Source organism: Heterodontus francisci, chromosome 33 (genome assembly GCF_036365525.1).
Source record: "Heterodontus francisci isolate sHetFra1 chromosome 33, sHetFra1.hap1, whole genome shotgun sequence".
Classification (NCBI taxonomy): Eukaryota; Metazoa; Chordata; class Chondrichthyes; order Heterodontiformes; family Heterodontidae; genus Heterodontus; species Heterodontus francisci.
The window spans coordinates 49982270-50007992 of NC_090403.1; the positions used below are offsets into that span (position 1 = coordinate 49982270).

Genomic DNA, 25723 nt, shown 5'->3' on the forward strand with positions numbered 1-25723 from the left:
CCTTTCAAACCCTCTAGATAATTACACCATGCCTGGGCCTCTCTGTTTGATGTAATGTTAATCAGCAGTTCTTATTTGAATATGGTCCTTCTGCTTGGGAGAGGGGGGTTTGAACACCAACCTTCTCTCCCAATTACTTCTAGTGCCTCAGAACTGGGTCTGCAAGGGTTTCGGTATCAGAACCAGATATGGTGCATTGTTAATCCTTTAAAGGACTGACATTTGACAAAAACATTTCAATCTGTACTCTACATTACTGTACACCCATTTGCAACAAGTTCACCTGTCACTGGATCTGTGGTAATTGATTAAGATAACAGATGTGAAAAGCCAAACAGCCAAAGCCAAGAATCACACTGTCCAACTGGAACTTTTTTAGATCCGTGCACTGTCAGGTCAACACATTGCTGGGTGTAAAATGTTTTCCTATTGTAAAGACATAAGAATGCATGGAAGCATGAAGTTAAAAGATGGAAAATTTTTTAAAATGGCTCACACTTCGACCACTGTCCTCTGAGAATGTCCTTTCACCCAGCCATCTTTGTTTAGCTGAATTTACAAATCAAGGGTGGTCTCAGAGGGAAGGGTGGGGGGGGGTTGGGGGTGGGGAGGGAGATGTTCATGTCTTCTGTGCTGCTTTCCATTTTACCCCTTTCTCTCCATCTCTAATAGATGATTAGAAGCAGCTATTTATTAACCCCCTTTCACAATGCAAAAGCCTCTCCTCCCTCAACCAAGTAATTTCCAATAAGGAAGAGGTGGGTGAAGGATTAAACAAACATATGAAGCAACAAGTGGTACTTATTATACTGTTGGTAAAGGGAGTATCATGTGAAATCTGTCCCTTCATCCACAACAGTGCAGACTATTTCTTTAATTTAAACATGGACTCTTCTGATCAGGAATGCTGCTGGGTTCCATATTTAGACTGTATAACATGCACACACTGCTGGGTCTGTTGTACAAAGTTTACAATCAAGAACTTGAATTTCCAAAGGACACTGGGTTTCTTACCACATGGGAGTCTAAGTTAATACTGAGATATTAGCCACACATGGCCAAGCCACAGATGGGAATGAGAGAGGGGCAGTGACTCACTTCAGAGGGCTTAGCTGGTCACTGTCCTTTCACTACAGCTAGTGTCTTCCATTCTGGGTAGGTGGGGGATCAGCCTTGGTTGGCCAGGGAGGGTTATGGAGGGTAAATATGCCAAGATTTAAACATACATAAAGTAATAAATACTTGCAAGTGATATAAAAGTCTGTGATGTAATCGAGGGGCATGAGAGACTGAACAGATGCGATAGTTTGGAACACTGACCTTTCACCTTTGGGACCTGGTGTTGAATCTGACCCAGACACCTGCTATAACAATGTCCCTTTCTGCTGGCCAAAGGAAGCTGAAGAAAAAGTGTTTGGAGCCACCTCGATCCAATTCGTTGTAGCCAGGAGCTCACAGCCTAAAGTTACCTATGATTTAGCACCAATGGACGCTAATTTGGTCTCTTCACTGATGAGCTACGGGAATACCTACTAAAATGGAATAAAAATGGACAGTGCTACAGGAGGGGGAAATTTCTTTTGGTGATTTGAGATGGAGGTATCTTTGTTGGGCCAGATCACAGGGAGCTTCACTCTGCATCTGAGCTGCAATATAACTGGATGGTGATGCACCATGAGGAATTGACTGCCAAAAATGAAAACATGAATTTGTTTTTGGGGTGCTGTTTAACAAACTATACATAGGGAAAGTGTGAAGCTCTCTGAAATCATTGTCCAGACCCGAAGATCAAATTATGGCCTTTGAAAATCACTCCCTGCTATCTGGTGTTGTTTATAATGATATACTGTTTGAATTTCCTGTGGGAGGTTTAATTTTGTTTCTGTGCTGGCAACGGACTCCTTGTCCTTTAAAGTGTGTCAAAACTTAGACCAGAGGACGGGTGACGATTGTCGCTGCAGGACTTATAAGAAACAACCTGAAAAATTCTATGTCCAGTATATATTATAAATAAATGTTCAAATGTAAATTTTAATAAGAAATGTTGTACTATATTTATTGATGCTATTTCGACCCCTACTCTACATCCCTCCAGATATTGCCGTTTTGGTTGAAGTCTTTTTTTTTGCTTTTATCCAGAGCAGATGGGTTCATTTGCATCTGATAAGCATCAGAAAAGCATCAGAAAACATAACTCACCAGTCAAAACTGACAACTGAGCCAGCTAATGAGCTGATCTGATCCAGGGGGTGCAGTTTAACCCCTGAAGTAAGGTTCCGTGCACTGTTAGGGACAGTTGAAATCAGCCAAACTCCTTGCTGGGAAGAGTAACAAGATGGAACTCATCTCCCAAGCTCTCCCTGCTTGAATAACCTGCCGACACTAGACTGATGGGTGAGGCGGCTACCACAAGGCTTCTAGCGATTTGTAATCTGCACCCCACTATAGGAAAAGGAGGAAGAGAAAATTGTGGTGAATATTCTTTTTCACCCCACCACAGTGAGCAGAATGACGACGTAAAAAAAAATTCTATGGGAAAAACACATCCGGAATAGCCCGAAGTCAGTGCACAAGTGGGAATGTTTCATTCAGCACTAGCATCCCTCGCCTCACTGCATACAGAAGGAAATACAAGGCTAAGAAAATCAGTATGTGCACAAGATGAACAGCAGCATCTTCTGCCTGTGTTCCATCTTTTTTTAGTTATTCTCTTCCCATTAGCACTGACCGAGGTTAAGACAAGTGTGTTTGGTACTGACTCATCTCTAAGCCGCTTTTTGCTCACTGCTTCCTGTTGAGCCCCTGGTTACAGAGCAAAAGGGAAGTGCTTCAAATTGTAGATATCAATCTCATTATTAATAATGAAATTACTTTGAAGTAGCTTCAACAAAGGAACTTTTAAAGAAAGAGATCGTGGTCAAAAAAGTGCTTGGCAGAGTTTATGCATGGTAATGTACCACAAAGCACAACAATTACACCACCATATCACTTGTATACAATGTCAAAACTCAAATGAATACACTGCTCTCCTTCCTCCTCCCAAGCAACTGCTCAACTGCAGTATCCCTTTAAATACGTTTGAATAAAGGGGAAGGAATAAAAGAGTATGAGGGAGAAGTGGATGAAACTGCAATATCTGATCCAGTGCCTGCTCTGTGTTCACTGACTCACTGATGCTCAAATGGATATTTTCTCCTCTACTTACCCACTTGTGTTCCCATTTTAGCATTTTGTTCCCTCTGGCTTCTTGCTTGCACCTTTCTTTCTTCTCTCTCTCTCTTCCCTCTCCTCCTCTCTCTTCTTCCTGACTTCCTCCCCCCCCCACCCCCCAACTCTTCTCTCCTCCCTGACCTAGCACCCGGCTCTATTCAAGGCCCTGTCCAGTACACAGGGCCTGGTGGCTTAACAGATTCATGCTGAGATTAAACTGCACGTGGAACCTGATTCCCTGACAGCTGCACATCAACAGAGGGTCAAAGAAAGTCCTTGATTGTGCTGTTTGTTCGGAATGCTCGGAATATTCTGATGGTTCATTTACTGTGGCAGTGTGATAGGCAGTCTAATCCTGCTGAATTTGAGTTCCCATGACTGCTTAGTGGGTACGGTCCAAAGTAATACTGGGCCATAGACACCAAATAGGATCCTCAGTCTCTGATAAGACAACTGACCTCAGCCAGGTAAGGTGCACTACAGATGACCTCAATGCACAGGTCAAACCATCGATAAAGATTTGAGGAGGATAATTCTAATGTTCAGAGCAGAGGTAGAATATTAATTATGCTAAAAAAAATTATGGTCAGTGGGGAATTATCCCCTCAATCCCCTTCCCTGGCTAAGAAGGAGAAAGCTGGACAAAATTTCTCTACATTGGACACATCTGTGAAGAAATGTGCGGCATTTTCATGGTGAACTGTGCTGCAGGGTGAGCAGAGCTACAGGTAAGAATCCGAAAGAAAGAGTTTGCATTTATATAGAATCTTTCACAATCTCCAGATGTCTGAAAGGGGTTTACAGCCAATTAGGTGTTTTTTGAGGTGTAATCACCGTTGTAAGAATATAACTTGCTCCAACACAACAGTGAAATACAGAGAATGTTTAATTTTAGTGATGTTGGTTGAGGGATTAAATATTGGCCAGAGAATCCGTGAGAGCTCTCCAGCTCATCTTCAAATAGATCCCTGTGTTCTTTTATGCCCATCTAAGAGGGCAAACGGCCTCAGTTTAATATCTCATCTGAAAGACGGCACCTCTGCCAGTGCAGCACTGGCTCCACTCCTTACTGCACTGGATTGTAGACTCCATTATGCGCTTAAGTCACTGGAGTGGGAGTTTGACCCACAAACCTCTGAATTTTGAGGTAAGGGTGCTACACACTGAGCCACAGCTGATAGTCCAGTGAGGGAAGATTTCAGGCAAGCTATGTCTATCAACAATTGATTGGAATGATCATTGTGCACTGTAGAAAGCCCTGCCATCTCTATCTCACACTGAAGCAGTCAGTAGCCCATGTCTGGCTAAAGGTTACTGAGGGCCTCTGCTCTCCTGGTTAAGCAGATCTCAAACCATACCTGTAAGATTATCTTTCATCCACTGTATGACAATGCATAGGCCCTTATTTTAGCTTTCCCAGCTGAGCAACTGTTTAAGGCTTGAAATAACAAAAACAGAATTCTTTTATAACTGGATGATCTACAGGTACAAATATTAATATAACTTAGTCGCAATTAATGTTGGCCCAAAATTAAAGGACAAATGAAATTCTACATATGCATCACAACATTGCAGTGCAGAACCAGCCCATCAAGATTGTGCTAATGTTTTTTCTTCATGAAATGCCATAGTAAATTTTTTTTAATATCCCACCTGACTGTAAAATGGGCATTATAAATTGGCTGTTCATTACAAAAATTGCTCAATTTTCATTTCATTTCCATTATGGAGATAAGTATTGGGTGGTTTCTGTAACTGCCAGCCAAGCCACAACACCTGTTGAACATGTCTCTTATTTAGTCTAATCCCACCTTCAAAGTTGCATTCTGTATCCTTTTAATATTCCTCTTGCTCAAAATACTATCTAATTCCCTGCTAAGAACGTTGATAGACTTTGCTTCAACAATGGATTGCAACAGAGTATTCAACAATTGACTACCCTCTCTGTAAAGTTTAATTCTTATGTTAAATTTGCGCCCTAGTGTTACTGTCTCACTGACCAGTAGAACAAATTAGTCATCATAACTCTTCAGAATCTTGGAGACTTCTGTGAGATCATTCCTTAGTCTTCTCTGTTCTGGTGAGAAAAAAAATGAAATGTGGGATCATTGGGACTGGAGGAGGCATTCAACCCTTCGAGCCTGTTCTGCCATTCAATTAGATCACAGCTGAACTGTACCTTAACTCACTTCTACCTGCTTTGGTTCTGTAACCTTTAATACTGTTGCCTAACAAAAATCTATCAATCTCAGTTTTGACATTTTCAATTGACTGCCCTCCCCACCCCACCCCCGACCTTTTGAGGGAGGGCGTTCCAGATTTCCACTGCCCTTTGTGTGAAGAAGTGCTTCTTGACATCACCCCTGAACAGCCTAGATCTAATTTTAAGATTATGCCCCCTTTTCTGTACTGTCCTACTGGGGGTCTCACTTCATAACTGTCATTCCTCATCTCTGCATCATATGCATCTCTGCCATTGTGATACTTCTAAATTCTAGCCCAAACCTACAGTAAGGAGTATCTTTGCCACACAATGGTAGAGAATGTAATTGGCTAATGGTTGTAGCACGAATGCGTTATCTGGTGCTGCATCTATATTATTGGACACCATTGTGTTTTTTTTGTCTATTCTGTTCAAATCTGCATGTTCCCTTAAAAACCAGATAGTTCAGTTGGGTACATGCATCATCCAGTGTGATATTGAGGCATCCAGACCAATTAAGTCCCAAGCTTGATCCCAGTCTGTACTGAATTGATCTCAGCTGGGCTAGTGACCTTGCTATTACTGGCCACAGCATTAGCAAGCTACAGTGCGGAGAACCAGCCGGGGTTGTTGCTTCTAAACCTGTGGGTACTTTGGGTGAACATGGGCTGCAGTGCGCTTCCAAGGTCAAATAGCTCACTACCACTGTCTAGACTTGTACATTAAGAATGTCAGAGGCAAGTTTAGAGGGGAGAAAACAACAGAACACCAGCCAGTAATAGACATTGGATCTGCATTGCAGGTTGATGAAGAAAAGATCTGTATTCAAATATCAAGAAGCATTGAAAAGGAGACACACCCACAAGAAGGAAAAAATATAGACATATCTTTTATTTTAGTTACCCATAAGTTTCACCAAAAGAATAACCTGTTTTGAATTTAATCAAATTCCCTGAGGAATTCCCCTGATCTCTGAAGCAGATCTATTATCATCTCTCTTTAAGATGTCACCTATTGAGAACCCAGTACTTTTACTTTCAATCTGACTGGAGCTTAATATTGTCCTCTGATGTAAAGTTGACTGGGCGTGCTGTGACAACTGTCTTTTACCGAGTTGACATGACCTGATGATCTGTATTAAGAACAGTTTTCTCTTCCATTTGTTACGCCTCGGATCTTCCATTTGTTTGCCTTTCTTTCCCTTTCTATATCATTCTTTCCCTCTCTTCTCACCACAATCCAACGGGTGATCTGACATTTCCGGATCCATTTGCAAAAGTTTTATTTCCTTCCGTGTTCATTTCTCATGCTCACACATTACACACTTACATGCATTCATGCATTCACACACATGTTGAAGGCTCACTCAAACATAAAAGTAGAGACACATGCACATGCGTACAACAACTTGCATTTATATAATTTCTTTAAGATAGTAAAACGTCCCAAGGCACTACATACAGGGCTGGATTTTACCAGCCTCCCGACGCGGGGGTCATAGCGGGGTGGCTCAGAAAATACCTCTGGGAGAGGCCCGCCATGAGCCTCGATGCTGGGAACACCTCGCCCCCATTTTACCAGCGGCGGCGAGGCCTCTATCCCACCTGCCACCCCCCTCCCCCACCCCCGGTCGCTCGGCGACGGAACGTTAATTTAAATTGTCAAATAAATTTGAATGAATGAATAATTACTTATCTCATCCTGATGGCCATCCTACGCCAATATTCCAGCCGATGCCAGAACTCCACGCCTTCAGATCTCCGTTCAGAGATCCGAGGCGTAACACTGGTGGGGAGGGGGGAGGAGTGAAGTTTTCAGGGTGGGGGGGGTGGGTGGCAGTGGGGAAAACTGTTCCTATTGGTTGCGGAGATGGTGGGAAGGGGTTGAGGGTCAGAGTTTACCCTAACCTTGTCTAGATCACTGATGAAAATAAGTTTGGGAATACCGTAAATATCTTTGGAGTCCTGAGTACCAAACAGGCAATGAAGCTTTAGTGAGGATTTAGAAGAGAATGGCAAAAATGATTCTGGAAGTTTGGCCTCTAAGTTATGAAAGGAGAGTCACAGAAGTGAACTTCCACGGAGAACAGAAAATTGAGGAATGGCCTGATTTGAGCTTTGGAGCTCTTGAGTGTCAAACATTGTGTTCATGTCAACAGGTTACTGAGTCCCAGCTTCGATCCCTGGTCTGTGCTCCTACACTGATCTCAGTTGGCCACATGTGGACATCAGGTGATTGGATTCAGCTGTAATGGTACCCTCTAGTCAAATAGCACTCACTGTTTATGTATTGTAAACAAAGAGTGGCAACTTAGGCGAGGTACAGGAAAGGGTACATGATGCATGTAAAGTGAATTCTTCAAGTGAGAACCAGGGCAAATGCAGTAAGTTGAGAGGGGAGGTGAAGAGGAAAATAAGACTGCCAAAGAGAGAATATGAGAATGGAATGACAGTCAACATAAAAGGGAACCCAAAAATCTTCTACCGGCATGTAAATAGTAAGTGGATATTAAGGACATGAATCATTAAGGATTAAAAGGGTATTATATGCTGAGAGGCATAGGGCAAGGCTAAAATACTTAATGAGTACTTTGTATTGGTGCTTACTAAGGAAGAATCTGACAAACGGTATAAGTGGAGGGAACAGAGGCAATGGATAAGGTAAAAATTGAGAGGGAGGAGGTACTGGAAAGGCTGGCTATGCTTAGGGTAGATAAATCACCTGGTCCAGATGGCTTGCATCCCAGGTTGCTAAAGGAAGTGGGGGTGGAGATAATGGAAGGGCTTGCCATAATCCTCCAATCTTCCCTAGATATGGGGGGAGGTGCCAAAGGATTGGAGAGTGGCAAATGTGACACTCTTATTCAAGAACAGGTGCAAGGACAGTCTTAGCAACTATAGGCCAGTAAGTTTAACATCAGTGTTGGGCAAGGTTTTAGAGCAATAATCACAGGAAAAAATCAACAGGCACTTGGAGAGGTTTGAGTTAATTAAGGGGAGCCAGCACAGATTTGTAAAAGGCAAATCATGCTTGACTAATCTAATTGAAATTTTTGATGAAGTAACAGAGAAAGTTGATGAAGGGAACGTGGTAGATGTTGTCTATATGGATTTTAAGAAAGGATTTGATAAAGTACTACATAAAAGGCTAATTAACAAAATTGAGTTTCATGGAATAGAAGGATCTGTGTCCAATTGGATAAAAAAAATTGGCTTAAGGGCAGAAAACATGCGGTATATGGTTGTTTTTCAGACTGGAGGATGATTGACAGTGGTGTTCCCCAAGGTTGCAGTGCTAGGACCATTGCTTCTTTTGCTATATATAAATGACCTGGGTAATACAGAGTAGAATTTCAAAATTTGCCGATGATACTAAACTTGGAGTGGCAAACAGTGAGGATGATACAAACTGCCTGTAACAGGACATAGATAGGCTAGCAGAATGAGCAGACAAGTGGCAGATGGAATTTAATACAGACAAGTGTGAGGTGATGCATTTTGGCAGAAGGGGTAGGGAGAGGCAATATAGACTTAATGGCACAGTTCTAAAGAGTGTGCAAGAACAGAGGGACCTGGGGATGCACGTGCATTGATCTTTGAAGGTGGCAGGACATATAGAGAGAGTAGTTAGCAAAACATATGTGATCTTGGGCTTCATAAATAGAGGCATAGAGTACAAAAGCAGGGAAATTATGCTGAACCTTTATAAAGCTCTGGTTAGGTCCCAATTGGAGTATTGTGTCCAGTTCTGGTCACCACACTTTAGGGAGGATGTGAGGGTCCGTGAGAGGATGTAAAGGACATTTACCAGAATGGTTCCAGGGATGGGGGATTTTAATTAAAAGGTTTGTTTGGAAAAGGTGGGGTTGTTCTCCCTGCAGCAAAGGATATTGAGGGGAGATTTAATAGAGGTGAACAAGATTATGACAGGCTTAGATAAGTTAGACAAGGAAAAACTGTTCCCATTAACTGATGGTACAAGACTACGTGACACAGATTGACGGTTTTGGGAAAGAGATGCAGTGGGAATGTGAGGAAGCACTTTTTTTATGCAGTGAGTGGTAATGACTTGGAACTTGCTGCCTATGAGGGTGGTGGAAGCAGAGACAATCAATGATTTCAGAAGGAAAGTGGATGGGCACTTGAAGGAAATAAACTTGCAGGGCTACAGGGATCAGGCAGGGGAGTGGGACTGACTGGATTTCTCCAAGGAGAGCCGACATGGACTCAATGGGCTGAATGGCCTCCTTCTATGCTGTAAGTGACTTTATTGGCATCAGTGGAACTGTTAAAAAAGAAAAAGACTTGTATTTATATTGTGCCTTTCACAATCTCAGGACATCCAAAGCATTTTATAGCCAATTAAGTACTTTGGAAATGTAGTCACTATTGTAATGTAAGAAACGTGGCAGTCAATTTGCACACAGCAAGCTCCCACTAACAGCAAAGTGATAATGACCAGCTAATCTGTTTCTGTGATGTTGATTTGAGGGAATAAATATTGGCTAGAACATCAGGAATAACTCCCCTGCTCTTCTTCCACATAGTGCCATGGGAACTTTTTCCATCCACTGGAGAGACCTGATGGGGTCTTGGTTTAACATTTTGTCCAAAGGACACCACTTCTAAGAGTGCAGCATTTCCCTGCAGTTGCAGTCTTGTTTTTTCTTCTCCAGTCCTGGAGTGGGATTTAAACCCACAAACTTCTTATGTAGGGGGTATGAGTGCTTGCAACCGAGCCACAGCTGACACTTGTTTGCTATGTTACTGTATTCCCCTGTATTTCAACATAAAAAGCAACGACAAAAATCTAATGATCTGAATAACTAAAAAAAAAATGAACTATTTGGTAAAATTTGTGTGTTTTTACCAACCACGGTTATGCTGAATTGCACTGGTGCTCACCATACATCCTGGATAGAAACTGTTTGGAACTTTCTTTGTTGTCAACACAAACCACACAGTGGGAGGAGCTCAAAGAGGGAAATCCCCAAAGGCCCTTTTTTTAAAATCCATGAAGCAACAATTTCCTGCATCACTTTTGCTTTACAGGAACAGCTACTCCAATTATTGCTTCTCAGTGCTTTAGTTGCCATTCTGGATTCTTGATTGCTGTGTTTTGCTTTCTGTTCCATGTTCTCATGTGCAGCTCACATCCTTTCTGAGGGAATTTCTGATGGAAAATCCCTGAGCCTAGTGGCTGACAATCACCAACATGTCTGGGTTCTCAGCCTGAGAACAGGAGATCCAGGAAAGTGTAGAGAAAAGATAGAAAATTCCTGTGAATGGTTATGGTGTAAACCTAATTTAAAGGGGCAGACTCAGCCTGGCTTCGAGTGCGTATGGACCAACAGGATTCTGAGCTTTACAAATACAGGCATAGACCACAAAAGCAAGGAAGTTATGATGAACCTTTATAAAACACTGGTTCAGCCGCAGCTGGAGTATTGTGTCCAATTCTGGGTAGCGCATTTTAGGAAGGACGTGAAGGCTTTTGAGAGGATGCAGAAAAGATTTACGAGAATGGTTCCAGGGAAGAGGGACTTCGGTTATGTGGATAGATTGGAGAAGCTGGAGTTGTTCTTCGAGATGAGCAGATTGAGAGGAGATTTGATCGAGATGTTCAAAATCATGAGGGGTCTAGACAGAGTCGACAGAAAAAAAATTGTTCCCCTTGACGGTAGGGTTGAGAGCAAGAGGACACAGATTTAAGGTGATTGGCAAAAAAAAAAGGTGACATGAGGAAAATCTTTTTTTATGCAGCAAGTGGTTATGATCTACAATGCGCTCCCTGAAAGAGTGGTGGAGGCTGATGCAATTGTGGCTTTCAAAAGGGAATTGAATAAAGATATGAAGAGAAAAAAGTTGCAGGGCTGCGGGGAAAGGGCCGGAGCGTGGTCCTAGCCAAATTGCTCTTGCAAAGAGCTAGCATGAGCTCGACAGGCCAAATGGCCTCCTTCTGTGCTGCAACCATTCTATGATTCTAACAGCACATAACTGTCCTTCATGCAACGCTAATTGGCAATCTCGCTCAGAGAGGTCACAGGGTGGATGGTTTGGTTTTTGGAACAATATCTCAATGATGCTTTCGCCAACACGTTTCTGAGATTAAGGCGATAATTTTAACTTGACCCGTTCTTCGGGAAACTGGCGGGATCAGGTGTAGTGCTGATTTTACAACCTGCCCGATTACATCCCCATTGAGGTCAATGTGTGATGCAGGCTGGGCAAAAATAGGCGTTCTTCCTGATCCCATGGGTTTTCCAACCAGTGACTCACATTAAAATTACCTCCATAGCCATGACAGCCAAATCTGCAGGCTGAAGGGAGGTATCCGAGTTTCCTGGGAGTGAAATGGTGGTGATGCCCCAACATCACATTGTCCAAACTCAAGTTGATTGGTCGGGTTTCATGATCTCCACCCTCTCTCCCCCGGCACTGGCAGTCCTCAGTACTAACATCCCTTACCTTTATGATCACTAAGCTCACAGATTTTTTTTAATGGCTGGTAGAGTTAGAGTATTTCTTTGGGAAATTGCATCACCATATTCTGAGTGTCATATCATAACGAAATCAGGCACACAATGTCATTCTGGTTAAATACAACCTTTCTGCTTCCTGTCTCACAGTGACAACTCCTCTCTGTGGTCAAGCTCTGCGTAGTTTTGGGTGAAAGCTTAAGTAATTGCACGGAACAGCATACTGTTCCAAAACCCTTTGGTTGTCAAATAGCTTGCTGATACGGCTCAGCTTTATACAGTGGTGCAGTGGTTAGCACCGCAGCCTCACAGCTGCAGCGACCCGGGTTCAATTCTGGGTACTGCCTGTGTGGAGTTTGCAAGTTCTCCCTGTGTCTGCGTGGGTTTCCTCCGGGTGCTCCGGTTTCCTCCCACATGCCAAAGACTTGCAGGTTGATAGGTTAATTGGCCATTATAAATTGCCCCTAGCATAGGTAGGTGGTAGGGAAAATATAGGGACAGGTGGGGATGTGGTAGGAATATGGGATTAGTGTAGGATTAGTATAAATGGGTGGTTGATGGTCGGCACAGACTCAGTGGGCCGAAGGGCCTGTTTCAGTGCTGTATCTCTAAACTAAACTAAATAATGAAGACTGGCCTCTTGGGTGTGGAACTCGAGGGTCCCTGCTGCCCCTGCAATAGAGCTGACAGCACCTTCAGAAAACAGTGGAGAAGAATAGAAAATCTTTGTGAAGCTTATTAAGGTTGGATTAAAGTGCAGTCACAAGTACATGTTTTCTTGTAGTAGAATCACTCAGTGTACATTCCAAAGTTTTATCTTAATGATGCTGAATAGCAGCTGTAGTGTACATTGTTGATAAATTCCTACTTGATCAGATCAGGTGTGATGTGACTGGTCTGTTGTTATTTCTGGTTAAAAGCCCTATTTAAGGATGGTGGAAGCAGATTCAATAATAACTTTCAAAAGGGAAATGGAGAGTACTCGCAGGGGAAAGATGTGCAGGTCTGCAGGGAAAGAGCAGGGGAGTGAGAGTAATTGGATAGCTCTTTGAAAGAGCCAGTACACCCACGGCGGGCTGAATTTTTAAAAATTCATTCATGGGATGTGGGCGTCGCTGGCCAGGCCAGCATTTATTGCCCATCCCTAATTGCCCTTGAGAAGGTGGTGGTGAGCTGCCTTCTTGAACCGCTGCAGTCCATGTGGGGTAGGTACACCCCCACAGTGCTGTTAGGAAGGGAGTTCCAGGATTTTGACCCAGCAACAGTGAAGGAACGGTGATATAGTTCCAAGTCAGGATGGTGTGTGACTTGGAGGGGAACTTGCAGGTGGTGGTGTTCCCATGCATTTGCTGACCTTGTCCTTCTAGTTGGTAGAGGTCGTGGGGTGGACGATGCTGTCTAAGGAGCCGAAATGCATTGCTGCAGTGCATCTTATCGATGGTACACACTGCTGCCACAGTGCGTCGGTGGTGTGAATGTTTGTGGATGGGGTGCCAATCAAGCGGGCTGCTTTGGCCTGGATGGTGTCAAGCTTCTTGAGTGTTGTTGGAGCTGCACCCATCCAGGCAAGTGGAGAGTATTCCATCACACTCCTGACTTGTGCCTTGTAGGTGGTGGACAGGCTTTGGGGAGTCAGGAGGTGAGTTACTCGCCGCAGGATTCCTAGCCTCTGACCTGCTCTTGCAGCCACAGTATTTATATGGCTACTCCAGTTCAGTTTCTGGTCAATGGTAGCCCCTAGGATGTTGATAGTGAATGGCCTCTATTCTATGATTTTGCCCAGCAAAGTGTCACAAACCATCAATAAAGACAAGTTTTTAGTAACAGGAAAAAGACAATGAGGCCAAGAAATCCGACAGATCACAACCCTCACCTATCTGCAGTTTCACAGCATGCTAGATTAGATTAGAGATACAGCACTGAAACAGGCCCTTCGGGCCACCGAGTCTGTGCCGAACATCAACCACCCATTTATACTAATCCTACACGAATCCCATATTCCTACCAAACATCCCCACCTGTTCTTATATTTCCCTACCACCTACCTATACTAGTGACAATTTATAATGGCCAATTTACCTATCAACCTGCAAGTCTTTTGGCTTGTGGGAGGAAACCGGAGCACCCGGAGAAAACCCACACAGACACAGGGAGAACTTGCAAACTCCACACAGGCAGTACCCGGAATCGAACCCGGGTCCCTGGAGCTGTGAGTCTGCGGTGCTAACCACTGCGCCACTGTGCCGCCCTGTGCTTGTCCCTTCTTCCTCTAGAAATACATTTGATTGACTCCTGGATCCATTTTCCTGTCTCCTTCACTAATGTCCCTAGATAACTTACTGTACAATTATGTATATAGGACCCCCGCTTGAATTGCTGTCAATTCACGAAAACATAAACATAAGCAAATCATCTGGTCATTTATCTCATTGATGATTGTGGCTGACGATGCTTTTTCCTATGTTACCAGAATGGTTCCAAATCAAAACTATTCTATTGGCTGTGAAGCACTCTGTGACATCTGGAGACTGTGAAAGGCGCCACATTAATGCAAATCCTTTTTCTTTCTGTTTTCCCTTATCCTAATTTGTTAATTTTTAATAAAAGCAAAGTACTGCGGATGTTGGAAATCTGAAATAAAAACAGAAAGAGCTGGAAATACTCAGCAAGTCTGGCAGCATCTATGGAGAGAGAAACAGAGTTAACATTTCAGGTTTGTGACCATTCATCAGAACAGACAGGCTAGCGAGTGAAAGGTTCTGCACAGCAAATTCCTTCAAAGTGCATTCAGATAATTCAAATAAAAGTATTCTTTTGCTGCTGCTTTCAGAAGAAATGTTGCTCCGGAAAATAGGAAGAACGTCCTTGCTCTTCTTAAATTCTACCGTTCTATCATTAATCGCCACCTGGGAAGACATACAAGGCCCTGCTTTACTGATTTATCTGAAAAATGGACCCTCTTTCCTTGACTGCCCTTCCCTCAGTGATAAAGTGAATTGCCAGCCTGGATTGTGTGCACACATCTTTGGAGTGGGGGAGCTAGAACATACAGTCTTTTGACTCAGTGGTGCAAGAGTGACCACTGGGCTGATGAATAGAGACGAGCAGCCTGTGCAAATATTCCCAGCACGACACCATGCACCAAGAAAATTGGGCAAATGAGAAATAGTTATCAAAAACTTTCCTTCGGCAGTGTACTTGCCTCATCTTTCTCCCACAGCTGGGTTCTGCCCCTCAACAAGCGTGAATCCCAGGCAAAAAGCAGCGAGACCTTCCCCCAAATATTAATGTCCTGATGCTATCAATGAAGCCAAGTGCATGAAGTGGGGCATCTCAGGGGTGGGTGGAAATTGCGCCCAGCTGGTGATGTGCCCCAGTGAAGTGAGGGGCTGCTGCAGCTGTCAGGAATCTTCAGGCATTTATCTCTTGGCTCATTTGCTTGGGAAGCTCAAGGAAGTTGCATTTAACCAAGGAGGTATAGCTCAGTGGGAGAGCATTTGACTGCAGATCAGGAGGTCTCTGGTTTAAATCCAGATGCCCCCTTTACTGAATATAATCTCATCATTATGAATGCAACTTATATGTACTTTTCCCTACCCAGTGTTCATAATTATAATGTTATCTTGCAACTTGGCAGCTTCACATGCAGAACCTGCCTCTCAAAGATTGGCCTTCACAGCCATCAACAAAGGTGGACCAAGAGAAGACACCCCAGCTAAATGGATTGTTTGCTGCGTGTCCATCATCTTTCGTAGATGGAAGGATGCCAACCATCATGCCACACAGACAAAGGCATTTCACTCTCTTATGTCTGTCCTGCCTCTCTACTACAGTTATCCAATTATTCCCACTCCCTTGCTTTTTACCCATTGCTCTGTAAATTAGTCCCCTTTAAGTATTTATCCAATTCGCTCAAGAAATTTATTATTCAACCTTTCCGCCAGTCCGCTCCAGATCAAAACAAGTCACTGTGTAAAGAAATGTACCTCGTGTCACCTCGCATTCTTTTGCCAATCACCTTAGATCTCTGTCCTCTACTTACCAAACGTCTTGCAACTGGAAACTGTTTATTTGCTCTTGAAAACCATTCATGATTTTGAAGAGCACACAATCAGTAAAAGTAAGTCTGCAGAAGGGATCTAGTGCCATGTTTAGAAAGAACGCAGAGGAGTCTTTTGAAAGCAAAGGCTGATATTGTGAAATAATTTCTTCAAAATGACCCCATCACTGTCTTCTACGTACAAATGATGAAAGGTCACACAGACCTGAAAGGTTAAACTCTGTTTCTCTCTCCACAGATGCTACCAGACCTGCTGAATGTTTCCAGCACTTTGTTTTTATTGCTAATTGTTAACCTGTTTTCCCTGCAATTTCACCCCTACAGCACCATTCTCCAGGATCAATCCCCTTCCTGTAATCTTCTAAACATCAATGAATTCACCTAATGATGAGCGTTTGGAAATCTTTGCAATAACAACATTAACAGTTTTGAATATGTTTGCCATCGCTGTGTCATCCAACCAGTTGGAGACACTGTGGAAATTGTGGTTTTGATTCCAAACTCATGACCAAAACTACAGCAAACAGAGTGTTCGGAGTACAGCAGGGTTATGTCGCCAGCAAAATGCAGTTTGTGGAGGATGGTAAATACAAATTATGTGCATAAGTTACTTATTGCCATGTGGTCTCCAGGCATGAATGACAGTGGACATACCCAATCATCTCTATGCTGGCTAAGACTTGTGGTGTCACTATATTCAGCTTATTTCCCCTGATAGTGGTACTGGATTCCCATGCACAGGTCTCACACTGCCAGCTGCTATCCAGGAGTAACTGGCCAAGATTCACTAAAGCTGATGGCGTTGGATGACCCGACTCCTCCTTGCCACCAGATTGAGGGAAATCCGGCTGGTTTCCTATTGTGTTGCAGCCATCCAACTGTGACTCACACATTGGGATTCGGCGTCACTATCCTGGGAATTAGAACATAAGAAATAGGAGCAGGAGTTTGCTATACAGCCCCTCGGGCTTGCTCTGCCATTCTATAAAATCATGGATGATCTTCGTCATCAACTCCACTTCCTCGCCCTAAACCCATTTCTGTTAATTCCCTTAGAGTCCAAAAATCTGCCAGTCTCTAACTTGGATATAATCAACGACTGAGAACACAGTTCTCTGGGGTGGAGAATTCCAGAGATTCACAACCTTCTGAGCGAAGTAATTTCTCCTCATCTCAGTCCTAAATGGCCGGCCTCTTATCCTAGAGACTGTGACCCCTAGTTCTAGACTCTCCAGCCAGGAGAAGCAGCCTTTCAGCCTCTACCCTGCAAAGCCCTCTCAGAATCCTGCATGTTTCAATGAGATCAAATCTCATTCTTCCAAATTCCAGAAAGTATAGTGCAGCTAACAAAGTTCCTCTGCATTCTACTTTTATGTTCCGTATCCGGTCTGGCCAAGAGGGTGTGGGAAAATGGCACAGTGACACAGAACACAAAAGTCCGAGTGTTTCAAGCCTGTGTCTTCAGTACCTTGCTCTACGGCAGTGAGGCCTGGACAATGTATGTCAGCCAGGAGCTGTATGTATGTCATTCCATCTTCGCTGCCTCCAGAGAATCCTTGGCATCAGATGGCAGGACTGTAACTCCAACGTATACACCCTATTGAGCCAGCAGCGCTTGAGATAGCTTGGCCATGAGAGCCGCATGGAAGATGGCAGGATCCCCAAGGACACACTGTACAGCGAGCTCGTCACTGGTATCAGACGCACCGGCCGTCCATGTCTCCGCTTTAAAGATGTCTGCAAACGTGACATGAAGTCCTGTGACATTGACCACAAGTCGTGGGAGTCAGTTGCCAGTGATCGCCAGAGCAGGCAGACAGCCATAAAGGCGGGGCTAAAGAGTGGCGAGTCGAAGAGACTATGCAGTTGGTAGGAAAAAAGACAGAAGCACAAGGAGAGAGCCAACTGTGTAACAGGTTATCAGACCCATCAGCCGTCCATGTCTCCCCGACAAACAATTTTATCCGCAGCGCCTGTGGAAGAGTCTGTCACTCTAGAATTGGCCTTTATAGCCACTCCAGGCGCTGCTCCACAAACCACTGACTGCCTCTAGGCGCTTACCCATTGTCTCTCGAGACAAGGAGGCCAAAGAAGTGCATTCTACACTGCTCCAAAATCACTAAAACAGGTTACTTGGTCATTCTCACATTATTGTTTGTAGGAGCTAGCTGTACACAAATTGGCTGCTGAATTTCTTACAACAGTGACTATGCTTCAAAGATACTTAATTGGCTGTATAGCGCTCTGAGATAGCTGAGGTTGTGAAAGGCACTATATCAACACAAATCCATTTCTTCACTACACGTGGAGAAATGTTCAGAGCACTACAAAGCATATGGGACATTGATTGAACACTCAGCAGGAGGAAGAGTCAAGAGTACAACAAATTCAAAAAATGCTTGTTGAATCATTCTTACAATAATGTTCCAACCATGTAACAGTCTCACTGGCAGTGGGAGGTGTTTGAAGTTATTTTGTTTCTTGTCACTAAAAATAAATGTTATTTCGTAAAATTATTTTTAAAATTATCCCAAAGCCATTGTGGATAGTTTGGCTTCTATTGTGTTTCTTGAAAGAAAATGTTTTTTAGTCAGCGTTATCTGTGCAAACAGAAAAATGAATTGACTTCTAATTAAGATCAAGTAACTTGCTTATTTGGTCAGTGAGATGGGTCATTTTTAGCAGTTCAGATGCACACTGACGCTCCCTAAAATTCTCATCTTAAGTGAGAAGTCCAATTTGAAACTCAGCTGTGAAACAGATCAGGATGCACCAGAGTTTGAGTCCGAGTGAGCGTTGAATCATCTGTCCTCAACCAGGGCAACAGTAGAGCTGCTGCACTTCAACTGGGTCAGTACGCAAAACTGGAAGAGGCAAAGTCACCAGTGATACGCCTGATCATTTACCACTGACTTCCGTCTCAAGGTACCAGCTCAAGCTGGGCTGCTGTGGACCCTCACCTGTACTGCTGTTTCCTCTGGCTGGGGAGACTAGAGCTAGGAGTTACAGTCTCAGGATAAGTGGTCGACCATTTGGGACTGAGATGAGGAGAAATTCCTTCTCTCAGATGGTTGTGAATCTTTGGAATTCTTTACCCCAGAGGGAGTAGATGTTCAGTCATTGTGTATATTCAAGACAGAGATCAATAGATTTTTGGACAACCAGGGGAATCAAGGGAGATGGGGATAGTGCGGGAAAGTGGAGTTGATGTAGAAGTTCATCAATGATCTATTGAATGGCAGAGCGAGCTTCAGGGGCCATATGGTCTACTGCTTCTCCGATTTCTTATATTCTTAGGTTTGCACATGAAGCACAGGCACCTAATTAGTCAGGTCCATCTGACAGGGGCAGCATCACAGCCAGGCATCGTTCTACCCCTCACCTGACAATCACGCACAACCATTTGCATGTGTTACTGGATCTGGGTGAGAATCAGCTGAATATTTTCCTTCCCCAGGACAACTGTGATTAACTGTAGTGTCCCCCATGTAATCAGGAGACAATCTGTGAGGATTTAACCCCTTATTCACAATGGGATTGGATGTGACAAAAGTTCAGTTGTGAAGCTACTTATTAAGACAAAGTCAGAACAGGTTTATTAAGTTTCATGCAAACTGTGGCAATAAATGTTGACAGCAATTTACAGTCTAACACAAGCTACATGCTTCCCTTATTAGTCCTAGAAGGGGAGTGCACATCTTCTGTTGCAGCTTTTGGTCTTCAAACTTCTTTTTGTTTTTCTCTCTCTCGTCTTTTCTCTTAGGTTTCTTATTTCTGGTTCTCTCAACCATGTAGACTCGACTGGTAGAGTCTCTTTTATCCTGGTTCTCATCCAGTTAACCCCTCCAAGTGCCCAATCATGTTCATCCCCATGGCAATCATGCCCTGTGCATGCCTTTTGTGACCAATCAGATACTTGTTCATGTGGCTGTTAACAACCTTACATAATTCCATAAAATAAAAGCAAAATACTGTGGATGCTGAAAATCTGAAATAAAAACAAGAAATGCTGGAATTACTTTGCGAAACACCTCTGCTCAATCCGAAAGCATGACCCCGAGCTTCCTGTTCCTTGCCACTTCAACACACCCCCCTGCTCTCATGCTCACATCTCTGTCCTGGGATTGCTGCAGTGTTCCAGTGAACATCAACGCAAGCTCGAGGAACAGCATCTCATTTACCGATTAGGCACACTACAGCCTGCACATTGAGTTCAATAATTTCAGAGCATGACGGGCCCCCCATTTTGCTTTTATTTTTAGTTCTTTTTCCTTTTTTCTTTTTTTTTTGTGTTTATTTTGTTTTATTTAAGTTTGTTCAGTTTGCCTACCCACTGTTTTTTTCATGTTTGTGCTTGTGGCTGTTCAGTTTTCAGTCCATTAACACCTTATCTGTACTGTTTTATCTTTCAACACACCATTAACATATTGTTTGCCTTTGCTCCATGACCTTCTGGTCGGTTATTCTCTGTGACCTTGTCCTATCTACACCTTCTCCTTTGTTATCTCTTGCCCCACCCCCGCTTTACTTGCTTAAAACCTTTCACATTTCACATTTCTAATACCTGCTAGTTCTGAAGAAGGGTCACTGACCTGAAACGTTAATTCTGCTTCTCTCTCCACAGATGCTGCCAGACCTGCTGAGTATTTCCAGCATTTCTTGTTTTTATTACAACACTGCCTCATTCTCTCCTTATCTCAAGGTCTTTATATCCTGTGCCTTCTTATCAACATGAGAGAGACCTGTTAGACAGAACTCATCCACCTCTTCAAGGACTTTTAGCTCCAGCTACAGTGGGCTCGTTACAGTTGGACACGATTTCGCACAGTCCCTCTACCTTGGCATCTTTTGTATTATGCCCCATTTTTCTACTGTATTATACTACAAGGGCTCTTTAGTAGGGTTAAATGTTTAATAATCTTACATCCATCCCAACTTGACAAGCTTCTTTACCAGAGAGTGGCAGAAAGGTGGTGTTTGCTACCATATGGAGTAGTTGAGGTGAATAACACAGATACCTTTAAGGGAACTCTAGATAAGTATATGGAGGACAAGGGAATAGAAGGATATGCAAATAGGGTGGCATTAAGAGGGCTGGGAGGAGACTTGTGTGTAGCATAAATCCAGCCCGGACCAATTTGGCCAAACAGGGTTTGTCTGTGATGTAAATTCTATTTAATCAGTTTCCTCAGCAGACTGAACTGCAAAAGGAATATCTTGGTCCGTCTGTTTCAGTATCACAATTTAGTGTATCAGCGAGTTATTCCCTTTTTTTTTAAGAATTCATGCAGTTTTCATAAATTTATTCTCCTACCCCCAACCCACCCCGAGCACTGAGATGTGAAAAATGTAACTGTGTTGGTTCACATTCAAGCTTAAAACCAATTTCCTGTAAATGAGTGGCTGGGTTACACCTGACACAAACAACTCATGTGTGGTTGTACAATGGAAACACTCCTTCAATCACACAAAGTTATACGTCAAACAGCTTGTTTTATTTCTGTTGTTCAGCTGAAACTGCAAGGTCAAGCCAGGTCGAGCAGCGCCAATGGGTACAGGAGGAGCACTGGCGCTTGCTACATTTACACTGCAGCCAGCCGTGCTGACTATCTGAAAGCACTGTTACTATTGCCAGAGTGGCTGATAAAAGATGGTCCTGCTGCCCCTTCCTTTGCTGCACTGCTCAGAATAAACATGCCATTCTCTCATTCGTGCTCCTGACTGATGGGGTTCAATTTAAACTGCGCTTTCCTGGCAGAAATTGGGCTCATGGGGAGATGGGGCAGGGGAGACATTTAAAATAACAGAGGGCAGTTACCTACAGGATCGTCCCTCTTCCTTCATTTGAGCAGGCGAGCAGAACCCTCTAGAAAGAGGAAGCAAGATCCTGTTTTAAACATACAGACTGCCCCACCTACGACCACCTGCCACTGCAACGGTTCAAAAAGGCGGCTCACCACCACCTTCTCAAGGGCAATTCGGGATGAGCAAGATATGCTGGCTTTGATAAGGTCCCGCATGGAGATTGGTTAAGAAGGTAAGAGCCTATGGGATCCAAGGCAATTTGGCAAATTGGATCCAAAATTGGCTTAGTGGCAGGAGGCAGAGAATGATGGTCAAGGGTTGTTTTTGCGATTGGAAGGCTGTGACCAGTGGTGTACCGCAGGGATCGTTGTTGGGACCCTTGCTGTTTGTAGTGTACATTAGTGATTTAGACATGAATACAGAAGGTATGATCAGTAAATTCACAGATGACACGAAAATTGGTGGTGTCAAAAATAGTGAGGAGGAAAGCCTTAGATTACAGGACAATATAGCTGGGCTGGTAAGCTGGGCAGAGCAGTGGCAAATGGAATTTAATCCTGAGAGGTGTGAGGTGATGCATTTTGGGAGGACTAAAGGGGACATACAATGGATGGTAGGACCCTAGGAAATACAGAAGGTCAGAGGGACCTTGGTGTACTTGTCCATAGATCACTGAAGGCAGCAGCACAGGTAGATAAGCTGGTTGGGAAGGCATATGGGACATTTGCCTTTATTAGTCGAGGCATAGAATATAAGATGAGGGAGGTTATGATGGATCAGTATAAAATGCTAGTTAGGCCACAGCTGGAGTACTGTGTACAGTTCTGGTTACCACACTATAGGAAGGATGTGATTGCACTGGAGAGGGTGCAGAGGAGATTCGCCAGGATGTTCCCTGGGCTGGAGCATTTCAGCTATGAAGAGAGACTGGATAGAACATAGAACATAGAACATTACAGCGCAGTACAGGCCCTTCGGCCCTCGATGTTGCGCCGACCTGTGAAACCATCTGACCTACACTATTCCATTTTCATCCACATGTCTATCCAATGACCACTTAAATGCCCTTAAAGTTGGCGAGTCTACTACTGTTGCAGGCAGGGCGTTCCACGCCCCTACTACTCTCTGAGTAAAGAAACTACCTCTGACATCTGTCCTATATCTATCACCCCTCAACTTAAAGCTATGTCCCCTCGTGTTTGCCATCACCATCCGAGGAAAAAGACTCTCACTATCCACCCTATCTAACCCTCTGATTATCTTATATGTCTCTATTAAGTCACCTCTCCTCCTCCTTCTCTCCAACGAAAACAACCTCAAGTCCCTCAGCCTTTCCTCGTAAGACCTTCCCTCCATACCAGGCAACATCCCAGTAAATCTCCTCTGCACCCTTTCCATAGCTTCCACATCCTTCCTATAATGCGGTGACCAGAACTGCACGCAATACTCCAGGTGCGGCCGCACCAGAATTTTGTACAGCTGCAGCATGACCTCGTGGCTCCGAAACTCGATCCCCCTACTAATAAAAGCTAACACACCATATGCCTTCTTAACCTGGGTGGCAACTTTCAGGGATTTATGTACCTGGACACCAAGATCTCTCTGCTCATCTACACTACCAAGAATCTTCCCATTAGCCCAGTACTCTGCATTCCTGTTACTCCTTCCAAAGTGAATCACCTCACACTTTTCCGCATTAAACTCCATTTGCCATCTCTCAGCCCAGCTCTGCAGCCTATCTATGTCCCTCTGTACCCTACAACATCCTTCGGCACTATCCACAACTCCACCGACCTTCGTGTCATCTGCAAATTTACTAACCCACCCTTCTACACCCTCATCCAGGTCATTTATAAAAATGACAAACAGCAGTGGCCCCAAAACAGATCCTTGCGGTACACCACTAGTAATTAAACTCCAGGATGAACATTTGCCATCAACCACCACCCTCTGTCTTCTTTCAGCTAGCCAATTTCTGATCCAAAGCACTAAATCACCTTCAATCCCATACTTCCGTATTTTCTGCAATAGCCTACCGTGGGGAACCTTATCAAACGCCTTACTGAAATCCATATACACCACATCCACAGCTTTACCCTCATCCACCTGTTTGGTCACCTTCTCAAAAAACTCAATAAGGTTTGTGAGGCACGACCTACCCTTCACAAAACCGTGCTGACTATCTCTAATGAACTTATTCTTTTCAAGATGATTATAAATCCTATCTCTTATAACCTTTTCCAACATTTTACCCACAACCGAAGTAAGGCTCACAGGTCTATAATTACCAGGGCTGTCTCTACTCCCCTTCTTGAACAAGGGGACAACATTTGCGATCCTCCAGTCTTCCGGCACTATTCCTGTCGACAATGACGACATAAAGATCAAGGACAAAGGCTCTGCAATTTCCTCCCTGGCTTCCCAGAGAATCCTAGGATAAATCCCATCTGGCCCAGGGGACTTATCTATTTTCACACTTTCCAAAATTGCTAACACCTCCTCCTTGTGAACCTCAATCCCATCTAGCCTAGTAGTCTGTATCTTAGTATTCTCCTCGACAACATTTTCTTTCTCTACTGTAAATACTGACGAAAAATATTCATTTAACGCTTCCCCTATCTCCTCTGATTCCACACACAACTTCCCACTACTATCCTTGATTGGCCCTAATCTAACTCTAGTCATCCTTTTATTCCTGATATACCTATAGAAAGCCTTAGGGTTTTCCTTGATCCTATCCACCAATGACTTCTCGTGTCCTCTCCTCGCTCTTCTAAGGTCTCCCTTTAGATCCTTCCTGGCTAGCTTGTAACTCTCAAGCGCCCTAACTGAGCCTTCACGTCTCATCCTAACATAAGCCTTCTTCTTCCTCTTGACAAGCGCTTCAACTTCTTTAGTAAACCACGGCTCCCTCGCTCGACAACTTCCTCCCTGCCTGACAGGTACATACTTATCAAGGACACGCAGTAGCTGCTCCTTGAATAAGCTCCACATTTCGATTGTGCCCATCCCCTGCAGTTTCCTTCCCCATCCCCATCCTACGCATCCTAAATCTAAATAGCTGAGGGTTGTTTTCCTCAGAGTAGAGCAGGCTGAGGGGGGACATGATTGAGGTATACAAAATTATGAGGGGCATAGATAGGGTAGATAGGAAGAAACTTTTTCCCTTAGCGGAGGGGTCAATAACCAGGGGGCATAGATTTAAGGTAAGGGGCAGAAGGTTTAGAGGGGATCCGAGGAAAAATTTTTCACCCAGAGGGTGGTTGGAATCTGGAACACACTGCATTAAGGGGTGGTAGAGACAGGAACCCTCACAACATTTAAGAAGTATTTAGATGAGCATTTGAAATGCCATGGCCTACAAGGCTAGAGGCCAAGTGCTGGAAAATGGGATTAGAATAGATAGGCCTCATGGCTGGTGCAGACACAGTGGGCTGAAGGGCCAGTTTCTGTGCTGTATAGCTCTATGACTCTATACCAGCGCCACCCACATCCCCTGAAACAAATAAAAAAAACTTGCACTTCAGCCCATTGGCCAGCTGTCGGGCAGTAGACGGCAGTGTTTTATTGAAGGACCTCCATGTCCCTCGCCTTGCAGGACTCCTCATCCGATTATGCCCCTCCACCGCACCCTGCTCACCACCCTGTAAATACCCCAGGGCCCTGGTGTCACAAACAAGTGAAAATGTAGTTCTCCAAAGCTGCATTTGGATTAAGGCCACCTGCCCTGAGAGACATAGAAACATAGAAAATAGGAGCAGGAGTAGGCCATTCGGCACTTTGAGCCTGCTCCGCCATTCATTATGATCATGGCTGATAATCCAACTCAGTAGCCTGTTCCCACTTTCGCCCCATATCCTTTGATCCCTTTAGACCCAAGAGCTATATCTAACTCCTTCTTGAAAACATACAATGTTTTAGCCTCAACTGCTTTCTGAGGTAGCAAATTCCACAGGCTCACCACTCT

The 25723-nt window shown here is 43.9% G+C and overlaps 1 protein-coding gene and 1 non-coding gene across 2 annotated transcripts in view; one reads left to right on the forward strand and one right to left on the reverse strand.

The window, feature by feature from the left end:
* rpl19 (ribosomal protein L19) overlaps positions 1 to 25723 on the reverse strand; it is a 431812-nt gene that overhangs the window by 350843 nt on the left and 55246 nt on the right. The gene's annotated exons all lie outside the window — the stretch shown is intronic.
* Positions 15363 to 15434, forward strand: trnac-gca (transfer RNA cysteine (anticodon GCA)). Its single transcript has one exon. It is a non-coding gene; the product is annotated as a tRNA-Cys (tRNA).